The sequence below is a fragment of the Desmodus rotundus genome, chromosome 2 (genome assembly GCF_022682495.2).
Source record: "Desmodus rotundus isolate HL8 chromosome 2, HLdesRot8A.1, whole genome shotgun sequence".
Classification (NCBI taxonomy): Eukaryota; Metazoa; Chordata; class Mammalia; order Chiroptera; family Phyllostomidae; genus Desmodus; species Desmodus rotundus.
Genome location: NC_071388.1, coordinates 146,995,793 through 147,018,335, shown reverse-complemented (window position 1 = coordinate 147,018,335; position 22,543 = coordinate 146,995,793). Strand labels below are relative to the sequence as shown.

The 22,543-nt window shown below is 41.5% G+C and overlaps 1 long non-coding RNA gene across 1 annotated transcript; it reads left to right on the top strand.

Moving 5' to 3' along the window:
• Positions 1–87: 87 nt before the first annotated feature.
• LOC123478658 (uncharacterized) lies at positions 88–19,264 on the top strand. The gene is made up of 5 exons (XR_006653934.3): positions 88–246; positions 5,158–5,189; positions 6,844–6,933; positions 12,039–12,134; positions 19,204–19,264. It is a non-coding gene; the product is annotated as an uncharacterized lncRNA (long non-coding RNA).
• Positions 19,265–22,543: the final 3,279 nt, after the last annotated feature.

The following is a 22,543-nucleotide window of genomic DNA, read 5'->3' as shown; positions in this document are numbered from 1 at the left end:
GACCCTATTATGAGTTAACCAAAGCCAGAATTCAGACCTACTTTTGCCCAGCTACAAAGCCATGGAAACTTTTTATATTTGCAGGTGCCCTGACCTGGAATCAAACCAGCTACCTTTCTGTTTGGGGAAGGCACCCAACCAACTGAGCCGCACTGGCAGGGGCAGATGTTGGGGTTCTTTAAAGAAGACAATAGTCCAAGGAGAATGGCATGAACAAGAGGAGAGAATTCAATCTGGATCTTAAAGGTGAAGTGGGAGTTGAATGAAAAGAGTGTCTCTTTACAATACACCTTTCTCTGCTGATTTCATTCATTTATGGAAAGGGGTACATAGCTAAGCTATAGTGGGTGTATGTTATGGGAATGCCACTGAAGAAAATGGCCCCGTTAAAATGATAAAAGCCTCGTAAATGCTGATTTTAAAATCACCTCCTTGCCAAAATTTAAAATGATCTTTAAAATGTTCCACAAACACACTTTAATTTACAGTTTAACTCATCTCAAGCTTACCATTTCCCTATGATTTTACGCAAAGAGCTGGGTCTGATCCAATATCCTGCCTGCAGCTAGTGCTGTCTGCTCCAGAGTGGGCCCCGGAGCAGGGGTAAAGGCACTGGGCTGAGAGTCTCCTAACTGCCTGTGGGGCTCCCATTCCGGTAACTTCATGCCCTGGAGATTAAAGCCCTGTTTGTTTTTAAGCACCAGATGAAGGTGCCCCAATCAGAACATAAGGTACCCTGGGAAATCTGTTGGAAAGAAGCTCTGTGAGTTTGACAAACCTCACACTGAAATGAGAGAAGGGGCTGTTTTTCTTGGAACTCAAGAAAGGCTCAGTCCTAACCTCTGACAAAAAAATGAGGTTATTACTGCTGCTGCCCAAGAGGGTTCAGATGGGAAAATAATGCTAATCCATCGTGGAGGTGGTGAATTCCAGCCCCAGAAAGTCATGAAATTTCAAAGCTGACTGATCCTAATTTGGGTTTGGCTAAGTGACAGATAACAGTGTACTTTCTTCTACTCTGCTAACACTACTAAGTGCAGTACTTTGAGTTAAACATTAATTTTTTTCTAAAGAAGTAGAAAACCTCGAGTACATAAACATGGTCACATTCACTTTTCTGTTAATGCTTCACCTCAGGAATGTCATGACTTTTTCAAAGTGTGATTCCTTTGAGTCTTTCACCTTGGACTTGCATTTCATTTTTGGTTGTGACGAATGGTGGTGTTTCTGTGATTATTTTATGTTGGTCAGTATTCTTTAAATTTTTAATTATAAAATATTTCAAACATATAGAAATGTGAAGTTTTAACAGATGTCTGTGTAGTTGCCACACAAATTTAACAATTGCTAATGTTTTGCCATATTTAATACAGACTTTTAAAAAAAAGAATCCATTAAAGCCCTTTCTATCTTCTTTACTTTTAGATTACTTTTGCTTTCTCCCCAGAGTAACCACTACACTGAAATTGCTGGATATCCTTCTGGGGCACACTTAAAAACTATTACTTTAAAAAAAACACAAATTTCTTTCTTTTTTATTTAAAGATTTTATTTATTTATTTTTAGAGAAAGAGGAAGGGAGGGAGAAAGAGAGGGAGAGAGACATCAATGTGTGGTTGCCTCTCGCATGTCCCCAACTAGGGACCTGGCCTGCAACCCAGGCATGTGCTCTGACTGGGAATTGAACCAGCGACCCTTTGGTTCACAGGCTGGAGCTCAATCCACTGAGCCACACCAGCCCGGTCTAAAAACTACTACTTTTTAAAAAAGATTAAATGTATTGGAGTGACATTGTTTAATAAGGTTAGGTAGGTTTCAAGTGTACAGTTCTATGAAACATCATCTGTATATTGCATTGTATAAAACGATTACTTTTCAGCACGTACTTAGTGTGTATGTACGTATAACTAGAGGAGCAGTTTTCCAGGTTTTGGGGTCCAATCCCCACCTACGGCAGCCAGGACCGTGAGTGTGTACCCTGTAAAACCCCAGCTGCCTTGGCACGAGGGTCTACTCCAAGGTGGATCCTCGCTGGACCACAATGACATCAGCTTGTGAGCTGACATCATCATTTCTAAATCAGGCTCAGCCCTTTCATACCTGAGAGCTCACCCATGTAACTTTTGCACAGCAGTCATTTTGCTTCCTTTAGAAGAGACGTCCACGTGACTTAGTAGTCCATGCTGCTTGCACGTACTTTGCTTAATAAGCAAAGGTAATACTGTAAAAATTAGAAAAGGAGTTTTTGAATTAACTTGGTCCTCAGGCAAAAGAAAAACATTGTTCAGTATAAAGAATATGGTACAGGGTTCAAGTTTTTCTTTAAAATAGCTTTGATTTTCATTAAGCACTAAAAATGGCCTCTCTCTCTGTTAAGCACTAAAGAACTGACACAAGCAGGTTTTGGACTTATGATCATGTCTTTCCAATATCAGCATTTCACACAATTCTGCTATATTGTGTTATTTTCTTCATGAGAATATGTCTGTGCCTGGTAATGCTTGATTTTTATGTCTCCAGCTCATTGGATGTGCAAATCGCTGCAAATCAACATTTAGAATAGGACACAGCATGACACACTACATTATTTAACATCAAATTTTATTGGAAAATATTTCAAAATAAATGTGTATAAGTCAATATTTTAAAAATGTTAAACATGTGGTTTCCTAACAAACAGCCCGGTTCCTGGACATTTTTCCTCTCTGCTCATCAGCACCTGGTTCTTTAGCCTTTGCTGGGATGAGAAAGGGTCAGGGAAACGAAAAGCAAAGGTGGTCCAAGCCTAATGCGAATCCTCTATTTCTTCGCCTAAATCCCATCTTCATTTCTACACCCATGAGAGCATAGTCTGGTGAATAAAATGCAGAGGCTGGGATTTTGGTATAAGTGTCACAATTCTGTTTCAAAGATGAAAAAAAAATTGCAAAGTTTTCCAAGTTTTGATTTGAGTTGAACTAGCTAAGGAAGAGAACTATGGCCTTAATAAGCTTGAAGAGAGTAAAGCATCAAGATTTATAAGAATAGACCAACAATATGCCAAATGATACATTGTCCTTGAGTATAATCAGTGTGTGGATAAATGGAAAGTCATTGTATGTAGAGAAAAGCTAAACTCTTGGCTCTGGAAGCAGAAAGAAACCGTAAACACAATTAAATCACAGAATATGGATGCTGCTTTGTTTCAAACCGGTAGACTAACAAATTGCACCTACGGAGGCAAATGGTGTACTGAAAATATCATTCTTATTAAGCCAAATGGACCCATTTATCATTGGACAAGCTCATCATCTCTCCAAACATTACTTTTGTGGGCTTGTTTTCTAGTAAAGTGGACATAATAGTAATGACCATTCAGGAGTGTTGGGAAGATAAAATGAGAAAATACATTGAATACCTGGTTTACAAGCACATAACAAAGGATGGCAATTACTATTTTAATACCATTTATTATCTTAACATACTTATTTTTTTTAATTATGGAACATGCAAATAAAGAAATATGAAATAGAATCAAAATGTCTTCGTCAAAACAGAAAGCTTTGAAAGGGAGATTCCAGGAGAGCTGCGGAGCCAAGGCCAGGTGTGTTTATTTATGTGTCTGTACTGTATCTAAGTGAGGCTCTGCCCCAGAGCCAGACTTCAAACACAGAAGGTGATTACACTGATCAGCCTGGATGTCTCTGTGCAAAGAGTGTCTGGCAAACAGGAAAGCGATTCCTGTGATGCATTTTGCTGAACGCAGTTAGTTTTCCATTTATCACACTGATTATGCCCAGGAACAATGAATCAGGCAGCATGTAGCTCACCCTTCTCTCAATGACTCTGACACATTCTAACTCATTTGGCCTTTCTCTGCTAGATGCGCACGCATCACTGGAGAGCACACACAGTCGCAGGCAGGGGAGAAAATGTTGGAAAACCTTTTCGTAATTCCTTTCCTTTAAAAAAATGAGATTCTGTGTATATATTCAAAGGAAATAAAAATCAGGACTTGGAAGAGAGATCTGTACTCCCACGTTCATTGAAGCATTATTCACAATAGCCAAGAAATGGAAACAATCAAAATGTCTGGTGACAGATGATTGAATAAAATAAAGTGGGCCCTGGCCGGGTGGCCTGGTTAGTTGGAGCATCGCTCCAGACACCAAAAGGTTGTGGGATTGATTCCTGGTCAGGGCACATACCGAGGCTCTGGGTTCAATCCCCCAGTCAAGGTGCTTCCAGGAGGCAACCAATCAACATTTCTCTCTCTCTCCTTTCCTCTCTCTCTGAAATCAATGAAAACATATCCTTGAATGAGAATTTTAAAAAGTGCTATATAAAAAAAGTGGTGTGAATAATATTAAGGCTCAATATTATTCAGCCTTAAAAAAGAAGGAAATCCTGCCATTTGTGACAGCATAGAAGAAATGAAAGGGAACTAAGCTAAATGGAATAAGCATCTATGTAGATTCTAGAAGAGAAACTCGGAAGCAGACAGTAGAATGGCGGTTGCCAGGAAGGGGGTTGAGAAATGGGGAGTTGCTGGTCAAAGGGACAAAGTTTCAGTTACAGAAGACGAGTAAGTTCTGGAGATTCTATGTGCAGCATTGCCACCACAGTTAACAAAACTGCATTGTGTCCCTGAAACTTGCTACGAGGGGAAATCTTTAGTGTTCTCATCACACGCACACACGTAAAGATAGGAAGAAAGAAAACAGCAATTATGTGAGGTGATGGATATGTTAATTCACTTGAGTATGGTGATTATTTCACAATATATATGCATATCAAAACATTGAGTTATACACCTTAAAAAAGTACAATTTTTATTTGTCAGTTATACCTCCATAAAGTTAAGGAAAAAAATATAAAAAGCACCTCATTCTTAAAGTCATGTGTAGTATCTCTAATTTTATCTTAGTGTAACATCATGTAACTGTGACAGTGTAAATAAAATCATGACCTTTTATAATCCTAAAAATAAAATAAAATAGAAGTGAGAGAAATGTGCAAGTAGGGAAATAATTGAGTGAAATGAAATGCATTCTGCATGACTTAATTGCCTTTTTATTTGTCTGCTTCTAATTGTGTCTAATGATGATAGGTGATTCAGGATGTGATCTCGTTTCCTCTTTGCAACCACCTTATGACGTAGATACTTTCATTTCACAGCGACTTTAGTGCATTTGCCCCAGGACCCTCTGGTGAGTAGCCCAGGTCTCTCTGATGCTAAATTCCCCATTGTTTTCCAAACCCTCTTTCCTCTACCTGAGAAGCATATCTAGGATCAAACTTTTATAATTTGACTACCTTACAGGACCATATGCAAATAGTTGTTTAATTAACATTTTTGGTGAAAAACATGAGTGTGGCAGAAAGGCAGGAGCACCAGATTGGGAATCAGGAGAGTAGGGTTCTAGTCCCAGTTCCACAATAAGCTGGCTGTGTGAATATAAGGAAACCATGTAACTTTCCTTATTCTCAGGTATCTATTAAATGGGTTGGATTCTTCACTCAAGGCAAGAAACTTGAGCATAGATTGTAAGGATGTCTGATTTCTAGGTAGGGACAGGTAGGGACATCTTATCTGGACTGGGTAGGGGTGTCTTGTGTAAATGGCACCAATGCGAATGGGAGAGCTGCTGAGAGCTCCAGGATAGTTCAGGTTTGGATCCATTCATGAGACAGGAACCACACAGTCACTCGAACAAGGGACCATTTAATATAAAGAATCACAAACTATAGAAATAGATTAGAGTTACAAGAGATTGGCTAGAAAGAATATAAAATAGCAGATGTGAGATCAGCCACTACACTGAAGGCTCAGACAGAGCACCTGGGAAAGAGCCCCTCCAGCCAAGGCTGAGAATCCACAGCTTGTTAGAGGGCATGGCTGTGGCTCACAGGATGCCACAGAAGTCCTTGTGGTGCCATAGCAGTGGGACTTGCTGGAAATCTCCTCTAGGGTGTCAGGGAAAGCTGTTCACAGGGAGGTGTCTTGCCACAGGTGTTCTGCTACAAGAGCGTGCAAAGGCTTCCAGGGAAGTTGCTGACCACTGAGCACTGCAGGAGCCAGGCGCTAGAGAAGTCATGTGCACTAAAGCAGAGAGATATGGGAGAAGTCACCCACTGCGTAGGAGCTGGGTGCTGGAGAAGCTCAACACCCTACAGGTGCTGGCCACTGGAGAGGTGGCTATGCTTCAGGAGCCAGGTGCTTGAGAAATCACCCACAGTGCAGAGCTTGGCACTGAGGGAGTCACTGCACTGTGGTGGCTGGCACTGGAGAAACTGTCTGCAGTGCAGGAGCCGAAGCTTGAGGAGTCACAGGCACTACAGTAGCCAGGCACTGGACAGGCTACCGCACTGCAGGAGCCCACCAAGAGGGCTCTGGGCATCAGGAAGCAAAACTCCTTCTCCTGCAATGTCTCTTCAGCACCACTTACTAACATAGCTTCCCTTGTGCCAGCCGGCATAGGAAAATTATTAAAGGGCCCAGCTCTGTTTTCACAGAGCAAGCAGAAAAGATAGTCACTTGCATAGACTGACAGCAAAAGCCATTTCCTAAAAGAAAAGATTATAGTTTCATGGAATATGACTTCTTGCACCTTCCCAATCATTCATTCCAGAGGCAGCCGGCCCAAGGCCTGATGGCCAAACCCAGGCCCTATGGACAGCAAAAAGTTTTAAAGTTTTGAATTTAAATGCTTGAAGAAAGGCCATCCATATTCAGGTTTCCCACAGTCTTCAGTAACTCCCTGTTCGCTTGATCCCTATGGTAGACTTCACACAAGTACATGCCAGGTCTCTGTGATCATTTGAATCTGTGAACCTTGACTGCCTGTCTGTTTCATTTTACAGATGAGAAAACTGAGGCTTCGAGAAATAAAAGGGCATCCTTAAACTACTTATGCCATCTCTGTCCCATTCAAACAAAATACAGATTTAGAGGTAATAAATAAACCTATCTTTCATATTAATTTGCACTGGATTTGAGCTGTTTGTATTGCAGACTTTTCTTATCTACCTAAAGTCAGGAGATTGATGGAAGAAATGTGTTCAGGTAATTCTCTGTGTCAGGAAATAGCCAGGAGCTTGTCAAGGCTCGTTCCTCCCCAGGTTAAGCACCATGATACTAAGTATGCCCTCATGTAGAATCCCACCCAGAACCTTTTAAAACCAAATCAGCACTTCACCATCTGTAACTGCTATGACAAAAATGATTCCACAGATTCTTATTTTATCCATCTCCTGTATTGTCAAAGCTATTACTTTCCATGTGAGGATATTATAGAGATTCCTATCACCTTACCAGAATGGGGAATCTATACTATTTTCATCAAACTAAATGTTAGGTGATTTCCAAATTTTAAAAAATTTCACACTCTTGGCAAGGTGAGGGAAAAAATCTTTATGTCAAAGTTGTCTCAGGATTGCTGACAATGATGATAGTAGTAATGCCTTTCTAATAAAGAATATGTGTGGTATATGATATGCTTTTCTATACATGATTTCATTTAAAATGAATCTTCAGAAATTTTATCTGCTACTACCCATTTACTTTTTAATAAAGAAGCCTAATTTGACATACAATGCAGCTTAAAGCTGTTAAGGTGAAACATAGACTTCCAGCCAAGATGGAGGTGTAGGTAGACACACTGTGCCTCCTTGCACAACCAAAAGAAAGACAACAACAATTTAAAAACAAAAAACAACCAGAACTGACAGAAAATCGAACTGTTTGGAAGTCCAAAAAACACAGAGTTAAAGAAGACACAATCATAGAGACACATAGGAGGGGCGGAGACAGGCAGCCGGGTGGAGAGGACTCCCAGCAAGGCAGTGGCTGGAGGACCATTGAGGCGGTGGCTGGTGGATCAGGTGGTCCCACATTTGCATGCGCATAAACTGGGAGGAACAAATGGGGACCAAAACAGACCACGCAACCGAGGGCTCCGGTGCAGGGAAATGAAGCCTCAAACCACTGATTGAAAACCCCTGGGGGTTGAGGAGGCAGTGGGAGTAACTCCCAGCCTCACAGGAGAGTTCCTTGGAGAGACCCACAGGGTTCTAGAATGTACGCAAACCTACCCACCTGGGAATCAGCGCCAGAAGGGCCCACTTTGCTTGTGGGTAGCAGGGGAAGTGACTGAAAACAGAGTGAGAGCCAAGCAAGCCGCATTGTTCCCTCTCTGACCCCTCCCCCCCATACAGTGCCACAATGCAGCAACATGGGTTGCCCCACCCGGGTGAATACCTAAGGCTCTGCCCCTTTATGTAACAGGCACACCAAGACAAAAAAAATGGCCCAAATGAAAGAACAGATCAAAGCTCCAGAAAAACTACAACTAAGTGACAAAGAGATAGCCAACCTATCAGATTCACATTTCAAAACTGGTAATCAGGATGCTCATAGAATTGGTTGAATCTGGTCGCAAATTAGATGAAAAAATGAAGGCTATGCTAAGTGAAATAAAGTAAAATGTACAGGGAACCAACAGTGATGGGAAGGAAACTAGGACTCAAATCAACAGTGTGGAACAGAAGGAAGAAAGAAACATCCAACCAGAAAAGAATGAAGAAACAAGAATTCAAAAAAATGAGGAGAGGCTTAGGAACATCCAGGACATCTTCAAATGTTCCAACATCAGAATTATAGGGGTACCAGAAGGAGAAGAGGAGGAGCAACAAATTGAAAACTTATTTGAACAAATAACGAAGGAGAACTTCCCCAATCTGGCAAAGGAAATAGACTTCCAGGAAGTCCAGGAAGCTCAGAGAGTCCCAAAGAAGCTGGATCCAAGGAGGAACACACCAAGGCTCATCATAATTACATTACCCAAGATTAAAAATAAGGTGAGAATCTTAGAAGCAGCAAGAGAAAAGGAGACAGTTACCCACAAAGGAGTTCTCATAAGACTGTCGGCTGATTTCTCAAAAGAAACCTTGCAGGCAAGAAGGGGCTGGAAAGAAGTATTCCAAGTCATGAAAGGCAAGGACCTACATTCAAGATTGCTCTACCCAGCAAAGCTTTCATTTAGAATAAGTGCTTCTCAGATAAGGTCAAGTTAAAAGAGTTCATTATCACCAAGCCCTTATTATATGAAATGTTAAAGGGATTTATCTAAGAAAAAGAAAATTAAAAATATGAACAGTAAAAATGACAGCAAACTCAAAATTATTAACAACCACACCTAAAACAAAAACAAAAGCAAACTGAGCAAACAACTAGAACAGGAACAGAACCACAGAAATGGAGATCACATGGAGGGTTATCAACAGGGGAGTGGGAGGGGGAGAGAGGGGGAAAAGGTACAGAAAACAAGTAGCATAAATGATAGGTAGAAAATGGACAGGAGGAGGATAAGAATAGTATAGGAAATGTAGAAGCCAAAGAACTTATAAGTATGACCCATGGACACGAACTAAAGGGGGGGAATGTGGGTGGGAGGGGGTGTGCAGGGTGGAGGGGAGTGAAGAGGGGGAAATGGGACAACTGTAATAACATAATCAATAAAATATATTTTTTAAAGAGCTGTTAAGGTGAAACATAATTTTAAAAACATTCCAGTTAATTCCAAAGAGAAACTTAAGAAATTTCCACAACCTAGTCATTCTACTAAAAAATAAAAGACATCTCCAGAAGTTGATAAGTATTAAAATTTTAGATAAATAAATGAATTTCAGAAATTAATGTGGATCATACTATTTATAACCAAATAAAGAATGGGTATGATCATAACTTGGAATTCGGACAACAGGACTTGTGGGTTTACATATCTTCTCTTCCAGCAATAGGTCATCACTTCACTTCTGGAAGTGTTAGTTTCTTAATCTATGATGCAGGAAGGAGTCCATATTTCATTTTTAAAAAATATATTGTATTGATTATGCTATTACAGTTGTCCCAATTTTCCCTCTTTATCCCCCCACCAGTACCCCCTTCCCTCCCACAATATCCCCTTTAGTTCCTGTCCACGGGTGGTCCCTATAAGTTCTTTGGCTTCTCCCTTTCTTATACTGTTCTTAACATCCTCCTGTCTATTTTGTACCTACCACTTATGCTTTTTAATCCTTGCACCATTTCTCCCATTCTTCCCTTTCTGCCCCCAGCCCAGCTGATAACCCTTCAAATGCTCTCCATACTTAGGATTCTGTTCCTGTTCTGGTTGTTTGCTTAGTTTGTTTATGTTTTTTTAGATTCAGTTGTTGGTAGTTGTGAGTTTGTTGTCATTTTATTGTTCATAGTTTTGATCTTCTTTTTCTTAAATATATCTCTTTAACATTTCATGTGATAATTGCCTTGGTGATGATGAATTCCTTTAGCTTTACCTTGTCTGGGAAGCACTTTATCTGCCTTTCATTTCTAAATGATAGCTTTGTTGGATAGAGTAATCTTGGTTGTGAGTCCTTGCTTTTCATCACTTTGAATACTTTTTGCCAGTCCCTTCTTGCCTGCAAAGTGTCTTTTGAGAAATTAGCCAATAGTCTTAATGGAAACTCCTTCGTAGGTAACTCTCTGTTTTTGTCTTGCTGCTCTCTCTTTATCTTTAACCTTTGGCAGTTTAATGATGATGTGTCTTGGTGCATTTGTCTTTGGGTCCAACTTTTTTGGACTCTCTGTGCTTCCTGGACTTGTATGTCTCTTTCCTTTGCCAAACGAAAGAAATTTTCTTTCATTATTTTTTCAAATAATTTTTCAATTTCCTCTTCCCCTTCTGGTATCCTTGTGATTTGGATGTTGTTACGTTTAAAGTTGTCCCAGAAGTTCCTAAGCCTTTCCTCATTTTTTTGAGTTCTTGTTTCTTCTTTCTGTTGTGGTTGAATGTTTATTTCTTCTTTTTGTTCCAAAGCATTGATTTGAATCCCAGCTTCCTTCCCTTCACTGTTGGTTGCCTGTAGATTTTTATTTCACTTAGTGTATCCTTCATTTCTTCCTTTATTTTGTGGCCATACTCATTGAGTTATCTGAGCATCCTCATCACCAGTGTTTTGAACTCTGCATGTGGTAGGTTGGCTATCTCTATTTTGTTTAGTTATTTTTCTGGGATTTTGTTCTGTTCTTTCATTTGGGCCATATTTCTTTGCCTCCTCAATTTGGCAGCCTCCTTGTGTTTGCTTCTGTGTATCAGGCAGAGCTGCTTTTAGTTCCTGTCTTAGTAGCATGGCCTTTGTAGCAAAGGCACCTGTAAATTTTGTGGGGCAGAGCCTTAGGTAAATGCCAGGGTGGGGCACACTGCTTCACTGCTCCACGGTTCCGCTTGTGGGGGAGGGGGCTGGAGAGGGGACAGTGCCACTGCCTGGCCTCTGGAGGTCTGCCTGGTGTTCACCCTGTTTCCAGTCACTTCACCCACTTCCTGTATACTATTTGCACTCCTCCAGCTGCTCCCCCAGGGTTTGCGTATGTTCTAAGTTTACATGAGCCTTTTAAGTGGCAAATAACCAGCAGTTTCTTTCGCTGCCCTAACACCAACTAGTTTATACAGCCAGATGTAATGGGAGTTTATCTTCTCCATGCTGGAACCCTGGGCTGTGCGGTCTGGCCTGGGGCCATGATCTCTTGTTCGTAGGGTATCCCTCCCAGTTTTTCTACCACACATGAATGTAAGACCATCCATGCTGCTGCCACTATTGCTGCTTGTTGGTGCCACACTGCCTCTCTGCCCTGTCTCCACAACTCCGCCCTCCTACCTGTCTGGATGAATGTGGCTCCTTTAAGTCCTTGGTTGTCGGACTCCAATCAGCTCAATTTTCTGACAGTTTGCATGTTATTTGTTTTGAGATCTTGTTGTAATTCTTTCTATGGTTGTGCAAGGAGGTGAAACATGTCTCCCTGCACCTTCATCTTGACTGGAAGTCCATGTTTCTTTATAACATTTGCCCTCACTATCCCCAGCAAAGGTGGATGCTCTATGTAGCCTTTATCTCTTTCAGAATTTACCATCACCATGGTAGGGAAGGAGATTTGTTTGTTTTTAACATAAAAATTATACTATGAGAGACAATCCCGATGTTTTTATTCATTCAAAATTTTGCGCACCTTCTTCCTCTGTCAGGCACTATTCGGTGTACAAATACAACAGTAAACCAGAGAGTTCCTGCTCTCATGCAGCCTCCATTCTGAAGGGGAAGACAGGAAAGGAGTTAATCAGGTAATCATGGGGTTCGATAGGTGGTAAGTGCTGTGGAGAACAGTGAAGCAAGAAGAAGACAGGAGGTGCGGTCACAGGTGGGCAAGGGATGTGGTTCTAAGCAGGTGATCCAGAAAGGCCTTCCAGAAAGGTGATGGTTCAGAAAAATGTAAATTATTCACTGGAAGACTGTGTTTATATTGCAAGTATTTCCTCTAAAACTGCTGAAGCATATTCAAAAGGGTGATTGTGAAGCTATGTCAGCTTGGGGGTGAGGGAAAAGGTAAGAAAAGAGGGAAAAAGAAGCTTGGATTCTTTCTAACAATAGATTGAGGGCCTGGGAAACATTAGGTACTCCACAAATGGGTGATGAATCTGACCAAGACAAGCTTATAAACTCATATAGATCAAGTTAATGTAGCAGTCCTATCAAGAACGGTATTTTGGAATGTCGGCGTGATGACCCTCCCTTATAGTTAAGCCAGCTTCTATCTCTGCACCTCATCCATCTGATGGTCCTGGGAAGGGAAAAAGAACAGATGTGATCTCAGGGAGATAAGAATGTAGCCTTTTAAGGAAAGTCCCAGACAAATGTGAATAGAGGGAACCCCTCCCCTCCCAGGACCAATGCACTATGGGAGAATGTTACAGTTTCCTCTTTGCAGCCTATCCCTGTGCCAAAATCTGGGCACAGTGGCTGGTGCTAAGTAGCGAACAGATGATAGATATGGGAGGATCCAGAACATCAGAAATCACACACTTCTCTTCACGGCCTGAGGAAAGCTGCATACCCTAGGTTAAAAACCTCAAATGGGAACACGTGCCCCAGAAGCAAAAATGTAGAAGCCAAGGGAAATGGCCAGAGAAAGTCCTGAGGCCGAGCTCCTGGCTCCCCAAGGCCTGTTCAGGGCCCCTACAACTGCACTGTCTAATATGGTAGCCACTAGACACATAGGCTATTTGAATTAAAATCTACAGTTATCAAAAGTAAATAAAATTTAAAATTTGGTTCCTTGGCCTAGCCACATTTCAAGTGCTGGTGGCTATGGTAGTGAATGGCACAGACATACAACATTTTCATCTTTGCAGAAAGTTCACTTGGACAACAATGGTCCAGAGCAGTGGGCACAATGTTTTCTCCAAAGAACCAGACAGTGAATAGTTCTGACACTGTGGACCAGGCAGTCTTGACCACAACCACTCAGTACTGGAGTCGGAGCATGAAAATTCATAGTTCATGTGTAAATGAATGAGCACGGCCATGTTTCAATGACACTTTACCTTTAAAAACAGGCTTTGCCTGAGGGCCATAGTGTGACCATCCCCGATCCAAAAGTTCCCATGTGATGCTGATCCTGGCCCTTGGGATCCGTGTGTTGTGGCTGAGATGAGACAAATTCACATGGACTACCGAGTCCTGTGGAGGAAAAGGGAAGCCACAACCACTCTCTGAAGAGGAGAGCACTCAACTCTTGCCTTGACAGGCTTTTATTGCTTTTCTGGGCACATTACATTGAGGATGGTGCTCATTTACAATGCAGTTGTTCGCTTCAGGCAGTTACAGAAAACAAAGGAGAGGGCGTTGCTAATTACATAAAAGAGGAAGGATATTTGCAAATGTAAAGGGAAAAGTGGTTAAACTGGTTACACTAGTCCTTGGAAGGTTTAGCATAGATTTTAGGACGTTACTTTAAAGATATGCAGTAAACGTTTGCTGCCTCAATTCAGGGTGGGGGAGTTTTAGCAAAAGCAAGTCTCATAGCAGCCGATGTACAATGCAGGCTTGATTCCCCACAGGAGAACCTATCCATGGGTGTGGGTTCTGTGTGCTGGACCTCTCTCCCCATTGGCCTTTCTGAGTGGGAGCTGGGCCCACACCATGCAGAACAGTCTCCTATACCCATGTGCCTCTGTGAAGAGACAGGAGCTCCTGAGAGAACTGATGGACTAGAGGATCCCTGGGATAGGACCTAACTGTGCACCCAAAGGTGATGCAGGTCCAGGTGCAAATGCAGCAGACAACCACCAAGGACCAGACAGCACACAAACTTGCACACATAGACTCAAGGCCATCTGAAGAAGGAGGAGCATGGGTAGAGGGAAGAAACCGAAAAGACCACCCCCAAGTAGGTCAAATGATCTAGAACAGGGTGCTCAAGTGGAAGAGACAGTGATAGCATTTGTTGGCAAATGTAGGTGTCACCAGTCACTGTCCCAACCCCACCACTCCCTCTTCCCCTCCCCCACACTGGGGGCTGGGGAACTTAGGAGGAAGTTTAGATACCTCCAGAAAACAAATAAGCCACCATTTTTTGCATCTCTCAGTTAGAGTGCAAATCAAAGTTCAGCACTGCTACACGACTTTTTCTCACATGCACGTGAAGAGGGCTTAGGAAAGGAAATCTTTGCACCCTTCCTAGGGGCTCTGGCATGGGTAACTCATCTCGGCAACCCCACCAGGGACTCCCTGTGGCTGATGACGTGCACAGAAGCACTGGGTAAAGAGAACACTGGCCTCGGAGGGAGAGAGTCTGGCCTCCACCTGTGTGGCTCCTACTAAACCCTTTAACCACTCTAGGCATCAGTGACTTATTCTGCCACATGGGAAGGTGAATCAAATGGATCCTAAGTTCTTACCCAGTTCAGAGAACCATTTCTGTGATTCACCTAAAGGACGTCTGAGTGGAGTTGGAGCCTGTAACTATAATTAACATAGTGAACCAGATCACAGGCCAGTGAGTAAAGTCTTAACTGTGTCAGTAAGTTTCTACTGGTTCACTGAAAAGACATTGGGTACTGAGATAGTTGTAAGATCATCTTACCACTAAAATGGTATTAGTCTGTTCAGGCTGCCATAACAAAATACCAAAGACTGGAGCAGCTTAAACAACAGACATTTATTTTCTCACAGTTCTGGAGGCTGGGAGGAGTCTGAGATCAGGGTGCCAGCACAGTCACATTCTGATGAGGACCCTCTTCCGGGTTGCAGACACTGCCTTTTTGCTCTGCCCTCACATGGCAGAAAGAGAGAGAGCCAACTCCTTGGTGTCACTTCTTACAAGGGCACTTAAATCATGTGGTCCCTCTCTCATGACCTTGCCCAACCCTACTCACCTCCCAATGGCCTCATGTCCAAATACCATCACATTGGAGGTTAAAGCTTCAACACGCAAATGTGTGTGGGACACAATTCGGTCCACAGCACAAACCTTCAAATTACTTTATATGGAGATACTGTATTCTTGAAGTTTGCTCTCTAGTCACGGACAAAAATAGAAAAAAAAAAAGATGCTCTTCTTCTTAGTAGGAAACTTTTGAGGAAGAAGTGTCAAATTGTGTCCCGCTTTTTCTGAGATTCAGAGCAGAGGTGGGATGGGGGAATGACTGCCTTGATTATCAACGATCACAATAGCTAACATTTGCCAGGCCACTTAGTGCTCTCTCCATGAAATAAATTATCTCATTTCACCCTGCAAAAATCTTATTACACCTATTGCAGAGATGAAGACACTGATACATACTTGGAAATACTAAGTAACGTGCATAAGGTCACATAGCTAATATGTGACTAAATCTGCATATGAAGTGTAGCAGGCTAATTCCTGAGCCTGCCCTACTAAACACCATGCTCCACAGACTCTCAGACTGGACACGAATCTTGTGGAGAGTCCCTGTGAGTGCGTGAGTGTGTGCGCACAAATATACACGCCCCCCCAGAGATGTACTGGAACAAAAGAACACACATTAATGTATTAATAATGTGTATTAGTTAATGTATTAATGTGTGTAAGCTATTTATACTTTATGATAGATGTCTTTAACCAGAAAAGCAAAATGCTTTCTCTTAACAACTGGTTGAGATAATAATTTCAGAAAAATGGGAGTTTTGATGAGTGGTGAAGAGTAAGAAGCTGTTGTGGATTGGCGTACTTCAAAGATGAGAGACTTGGATAAAAGGCTGACTTTAGAGGCCATGAACAACTAGGCATAAATGCAAAGGCTTAAGTGCTGGAGGGAAGAACAAGGGTGTAGAGAGAGGGGAAGCCATATTGAGGAAAAGAAGACAGAAAGATATTAAGAGTATGTAGAGTGGATAAAGTGACATCATAATCAGATTGGCATTTCTAAAAAATCACTCTGGCTGCAGTGCGTACAATAATTTGACAGGGGTGAGGTGGAGCTGGTAGACCAGTAAGACAGCTGTTGCAGTGATTCAGGTGCAGGCTGATAGTAGCATGAACCGGGGTGGTGGGGGAGGAGGGGATGGGAAGGTGTAAGTATACTCAAGAGATATAGAAGGTAAAATTAATTGGACTTGACAATGGATAGGTCATGAGGCTAAGAAAAAGTAAGAGAAGTCAAGGATGACTTCTAGATTTCTAGCTTGACCAAATGAATGGATGAACATGTCATTCAATGAGACAGAAAAACATGGGAAGCCTAGAATAAAACCAGCCTTGTCAAATGTCTTGGCATTTCTAAATGCATCGAGCTAGTTCGTGTCTCATTGCCTTCTAACATTCTGTCCTCAGGACTTGGAAATCTGACTTCTCCTTTCCCTTGCTTTGTGGGAACCATGTCGTCTTTCATAACATATACTTGTCACCTAATACAATGCCTAGATGTAAGGAGTTAGGACAACTATAAAGTTATAGAATACAGTCCCCAAGATTACTCTCACTTTTGACACCAACTGCAAGTTGAGAGGGTTCCCAGACAACCCTCAGGTTTGACAATTCACTAGAAGGAAGAGTACAGCTCACTAAGAGTGATTATATTTATGGTTTATTACAGGGAATTGATACAGATTAAAATCAGGCAAGGGAAGGAGTGAATAGGGCAGAGTCCAGGAGATGTACCCAACACAGAGCTTCTGTTCTATCCCAATTCTGTTCTATCACAATTACTGCCCCAACACCCAGGTGTGACAAAATGCAGTGAGTACTGCTAACCAGGGGAGCTGGCCGAATCCTTGGCATTCAGAGTTTTATTCAGATTCTACCACATAGAGCTGATGGACTGATTGATTGATTGTCCACATGGCTGCCGGGAATCCCAGTCTCTAGGTCAACAGCTATATCCTGGCCCCGAGCCACAGTGTTAATTTTTCTGATCTGGCCAGCCCCATTCTAAGACTTAGGTATGTGTGGCACTCAGCTGCCCTAGGTCTACGTGAGTGTGGCTAGCCGCCACCATGTTGTTGGACTAGCCAGTCCAACCCAAAGCTCTCAAGCACAGACACTCTTATAAATCTCCAAAGACCCAGAGATGACCTCCCAAAAGTCAAAGGCCAAAGGCAGACATCCACTTTGGGCAAGCCCAACATTTTGTACTACATTCAAGTGCACAGTAGGCTCTCAATAAATGTTAAGTAAGTGAAATAATTAGTTGTTGGCTGTTGTGCCATATTTGTTGGCTAGATGTGATATTACTTTAAAATAGAAACTCCTATGGAGCCACTTCTGTGTTTCCTCCGTACAGAGCTCAGCACAGTGTCACGTAAAATTCATGAGCCCAACTCCTGCTCATCGCGGCACTATTTATTCACAGTGGCCAAAAGATAGAAGCTGTCTGAATGTACCTTGAGAGATAAGTGGACAAGCAACACGTGGTGCATGCATACAATGGGAGCCTTAAAATGTGATAGAATTCTGACACATGCTACAATGTAGGTGGGACCTAGGATATTAGGGTAAGTGAAATAAGCCAGACACAAAAGGACAAATACTGTATAATTTTATTTACATGGGATATCTAGAGTAGTCAAACTCTTAGAGACAGAAACTAGAATGGTGGTTGCCAGGGACTGAGGGGAGGTGGGATGGGGCGTTAGTGTTTAATGGGAGTCAGTGTTTTCTCATCTTTCAATTTTGCAAGATGTGAAAAGCTCTAGGGATGGATGGTGGTGATGGTTGAACAACATTGTGAATGTACTTAATGCTGTGGAACTGTACACTTAAAAATTATTAAGATGGTAAATTTTATGTTGCATGCATTTTACACTGTTCATTGAACCCTAGGCTCATTGTTGAGTTTTCATTTCTTACCTACTTTTTCCTTCAGGTTCTTCCCTTTAGGCAAATGCCCATAACCCTCCCCACATACCTCTGGGTTGCCAAATAAAATACAGGACATCAGTTAAATCTGAATTGCAGATAAACAAATATTTTTTTTAGTATGTCCCATATAATATCTGGGACATTACACAGGGTGTCCTATTTTTTTATTTGCTAAATCTGGCAACCTTAATGCTATCCCAATATTTTTGTACCTAGAAGATGAATTATCCACTGCAGAGTGGAAGGGTATTTTTTTGGAGGACCTTGTGGATTAGGAAAAAGAGCACATGATTTGTTGTTAGGAGATGCATGTGCCAGGACAGCTGGGCAACCTACCTGTATTTTCATACACCTGTATACCAGCCCCACGAGAAGGGAACGATAGCACACTGCTCTCTGGTTTGTGAAGGCTCGGTGAAATATTGTCTGTGAACAGCATCATGCTTAGAAAGATTGTAGTAATCATCGTCTTCTCTCCAAGTAAAATTTGTTAGTTCATCTTAGTCATTCTATTCTATAGTTTGGATTCTGAAAAACAGATATGCACTCCTCAGTATGCTTTCAGCGCCTCAGCACTGTTGGATTCGGTCCCTGGTCCCCCTTCCTTCCCTAGCATCTGACTAAAAATTTTCAATGATCATTGAAGTTGATTTAATCATGAAGTTTAAAAAGCCTCCCTGGGTTTATAAATTCTGTAAGAGAAAAAGTTAAATTAAACAAATTAGGTTGCTATAAAGTGAAAGAGATTCCATATATATATATATATATATATATGTCTCAGAGTATCCCAAATGAATTTTAATAGTTCACAGCCAGTTATATTATCTTCTTCTTTGTGCCACCCCATTTCACATTCCATATTCAAATGATAGCAGCAAATAAAAACCCATATTTAAAAATTCCTTGAATTAGAACTTTTGTTCAATTTGTTCACTCAGTAAATTCCAGATGCTTCTTATTGTAAGATCTCTTTTAAAGACTGGAATTTTGCAGTTGGAGTTAATGTGGTTCTTCATCTTTTACCTTTTCAGGGAACACTGACAGGATCAAGTACTACATGAGAAAAAAAGAAAAAGAAAGAAATTAAGCCAGGTAAAGCATGTAGACAAATTGGAGCCACATTGTTTACTTCTCAGTCTTTTTTTTAAGTATGTTTTATTGATTATGCTATTACAGTTGCCCCAGTCTTTGTCTCCCCTTTATTTCCCTTCCACCATGCACCCCCCACCCTCCAGCATTCCTCCACCCCTTAATTCATGTCCATGGGTTATACATATAAGTTCTTTGGCTTCTCTGTTTCTATACTATTCTTAACCTCCCCCTGTCTATTTTGTACCTACCAATTGTGCTTCTTATTCCCTGTACCTTTCCCCCCATTCTCCTCCTCCCCCTCTCCACTGATAACTCTCCATGTGATCTCCGTTTCTTTGATTCTGTTCCTGTTCTAGTTATTTGCTTAGTTTTTGTTTTTTAAGTTTAGTTGTTGATAGTTTGTGTCATTTTACTGTTTATAGTTTTTGATCATTTTCTATTTCTTAGATCTCTTTAATATTTCATATAATAAGGTCTTGGTAATGATGAACTCCTTTAATTTTACCTTATCTGGGAAGCACTTTATCTGCCCTTCCATTCTAAATGACAGCTTTGCTGGACAGATTAATCTTGGATGTAGGCCCTTGCCTTTCATGACTTCGAATACTACTTTCCAGCTCCTTCTTGCCTGTAAGGCTTCTTTTGAGAAATCAGCTAATAGTCTTATGGGAACTCCTTTGTAGGTAATTGTCTCCTTTTCTCTTGCTGCTTTTAAGATTTTCTCCTTATCTTTAATCTTGGGTAATTTAATTATGATGTGGCTTGGCACGTTCCTCCTTGAGTCCAATTTCTTTAGTATTCTCTGCGCTTCCTGGACTTCCTGAAAGTCTATTTCCTTCACCAGATTGGGGAGGTTTTCTTTCATTATTTGTCCAAATATATTTTCAGTTTCTTGCTCTTCCTCTTCTCCTTCTGGAAAAGTGCTTAAAGTTTCCTATAGGTTCCTAAGCCTTTCCTCATTTTTTTTTGAATTCTTGTTTCTTCATTCTGTTCCGGTTGGATGTTTATTTCTTCTTTTTGTTCCAAATTATTGACTTGAGTCCTGGTTTCCTTCCCTTAACTGTTGGCTCCCTGTATATTTTTCTGTATTTCACTTTGCATAGCCTTCACTTTTTTCTCCATTTAGCAACCATACTCAACCATTTCTGTGAGCATCCTGATTACCATTGCTTTGAACTTTCCATCAGATAGGTTGTCTATCTCCTTGTCACTTAGCTGTTTCTCTGGAGTTTTGATCTGTTCTTTCACTTGGGCCTTATTTCTTTATCTTGGTGCACCTCTTATGTTGTAAGAGGGCAGAGCCTTAGGTATTCTCTAGGGTGGGGCAACCCTCTTTGCTGCGTTGTGGCACTGTCTGTGGGGGAGTGGTAAGAGAGGGAAAAATGCTGCTTGCTTGCTCTGCTAGCCCAACTTCCCAATGAACTCTCCTGTGAGACTGGGAGTTTATCCCACCTTCATGACCCCCACAGTATTTTACAGCTAGAGGTTTTGAGTCTTTAGTTTCCTGTCAGCCAGCCCTGCCAACCCAGCACAGTCCACTGCCTTGCCATGGGTCCTCTCCGCCTGGCTGCCCATATCCTCCCCTCCTACCAGTCTGGATGAATGTTTCTTTAACTCCTTGGTTGTCAGAGTTCCATGAAGTTTGATTTTTCTGGCACTTCTGGTTATGTATTGTTTTCAAATTGGTTGTTGTCCTTCTTTTGGTTGTTTGAGGAAGCAAAGTGTTTCTATGTACACCTCCATCTTGGAAGTTCTTCTTAGTCTTGACTTAGAGTCTTTGCCTTTATGCTTTTGGCAAAGAGTTGCTAACGGCTCTCACAAATTCTTAAAAGTGACAAAATGAGAAAATAATATGTTACCTGTGTCCTGGAGATGGTCTAAGTCAGCATGAGCCCATGGAAAACCTCAGGGCACAAAAATGTTTATTCATTGCTCATGAATCTCTTAGCTAAACACTCTCTGCTAACTGTCTGTGTTTGGAACAAGGCATAAAGCCCCCTACTCTCTGTTGTTGCCTATAATTCTTAACATTTCCACTTCTCCACTCAGGAAAAAACAAAAGAATAATAGATTGAGAAAACCAAGGAGATTGACTTTTAAAACTTAAAAAAATGAATCACCACTGTTAAGGAAGAACCCCAGAGCCAAAGGGACTTTTATTTTATGTTGCAATGGGGCTTTTGGGTCCAAATAAATCATATCACATAAGAGTCATTTTGCTCAAGTCTCTTCCAAGGGAGAACAGTTCACAGGATTTAAACAAATATGTATGAATTCTAATGTATTATCATAAAAAATTAATGGAAAATTTCTAAAACTTCTTCTCCCTGAGTAATATTACCCAGTTCACGTTAGGGTTCCAAATGAAAGCTGACGACTATTCTACTGCAGACTAAGATCTTCGCAATGGTCTTAGATCCCAAAGGCCTCAGTCGGTTAAAGCGCCTGTGCTCCTGCTTCCCGCAGAGCAGAAGAAAGTCTGATCGCTCCAGTCTGTTCTCTCCCCACGATGACTCGCATGCACCTGTTGTTCACAGTAGGGTAAAAGACCCCCTAGTGTATCACTCCCTAAAATAAAAAGAAAAGCTGAACGATCACTCTCTGCTGCTAAAAAATGAGGGCTCCCGAGCTATCTTCCCTCTGTTTCTCCCCGTGCAGCACATGGCATCTCTTTAAGTCAAACAAGTATTTAAACAACCTTGATATGAAGGAAAAGCAACACAAAAATATATTTTAACATTCACTGTTACCAAAGCCAGCCCAATGGGCGACTGGTCTCGCACTGCCCCTGCCCTAGTACACCCTTTTGGTCCAAATATTCCTTCTAACCACATACAGCACAATCCAGGAAGAGTTCTTGCAAAAACCTGTGTTCTTTCTTATTCCATGTCCATTAATGCTTAGCACCCCTTCACGATTGGGTGCTTGGGGGTGAGTCCCAGCAACCTCACCCTTCATCCATTTCTGGTTACACAGCTAGGTATGGGTTCTCAGGGGACCTACCCTTCTCCTACCCTGGGCTGAATGTAGTTCAAGACTATTCAGCCACATGTCTCATCTCTCTTCAGATTTTGAACTGTCCTGGGAGTAAAAACCCCACCAAACAAGCAAGTACTGTAATAAAGTAGGGCCGAGGTGGGAGGAACACTGGCTGAGAAGATTTGTGCCACAGCAATTTACAAAGAGCCTGGCATATAGTAAATTCATTATGTATTTGTTTAATAAAAATAAATTAATATTGAGCCACAGGGGCATTGGATAAAAACAATAAACTGTCCC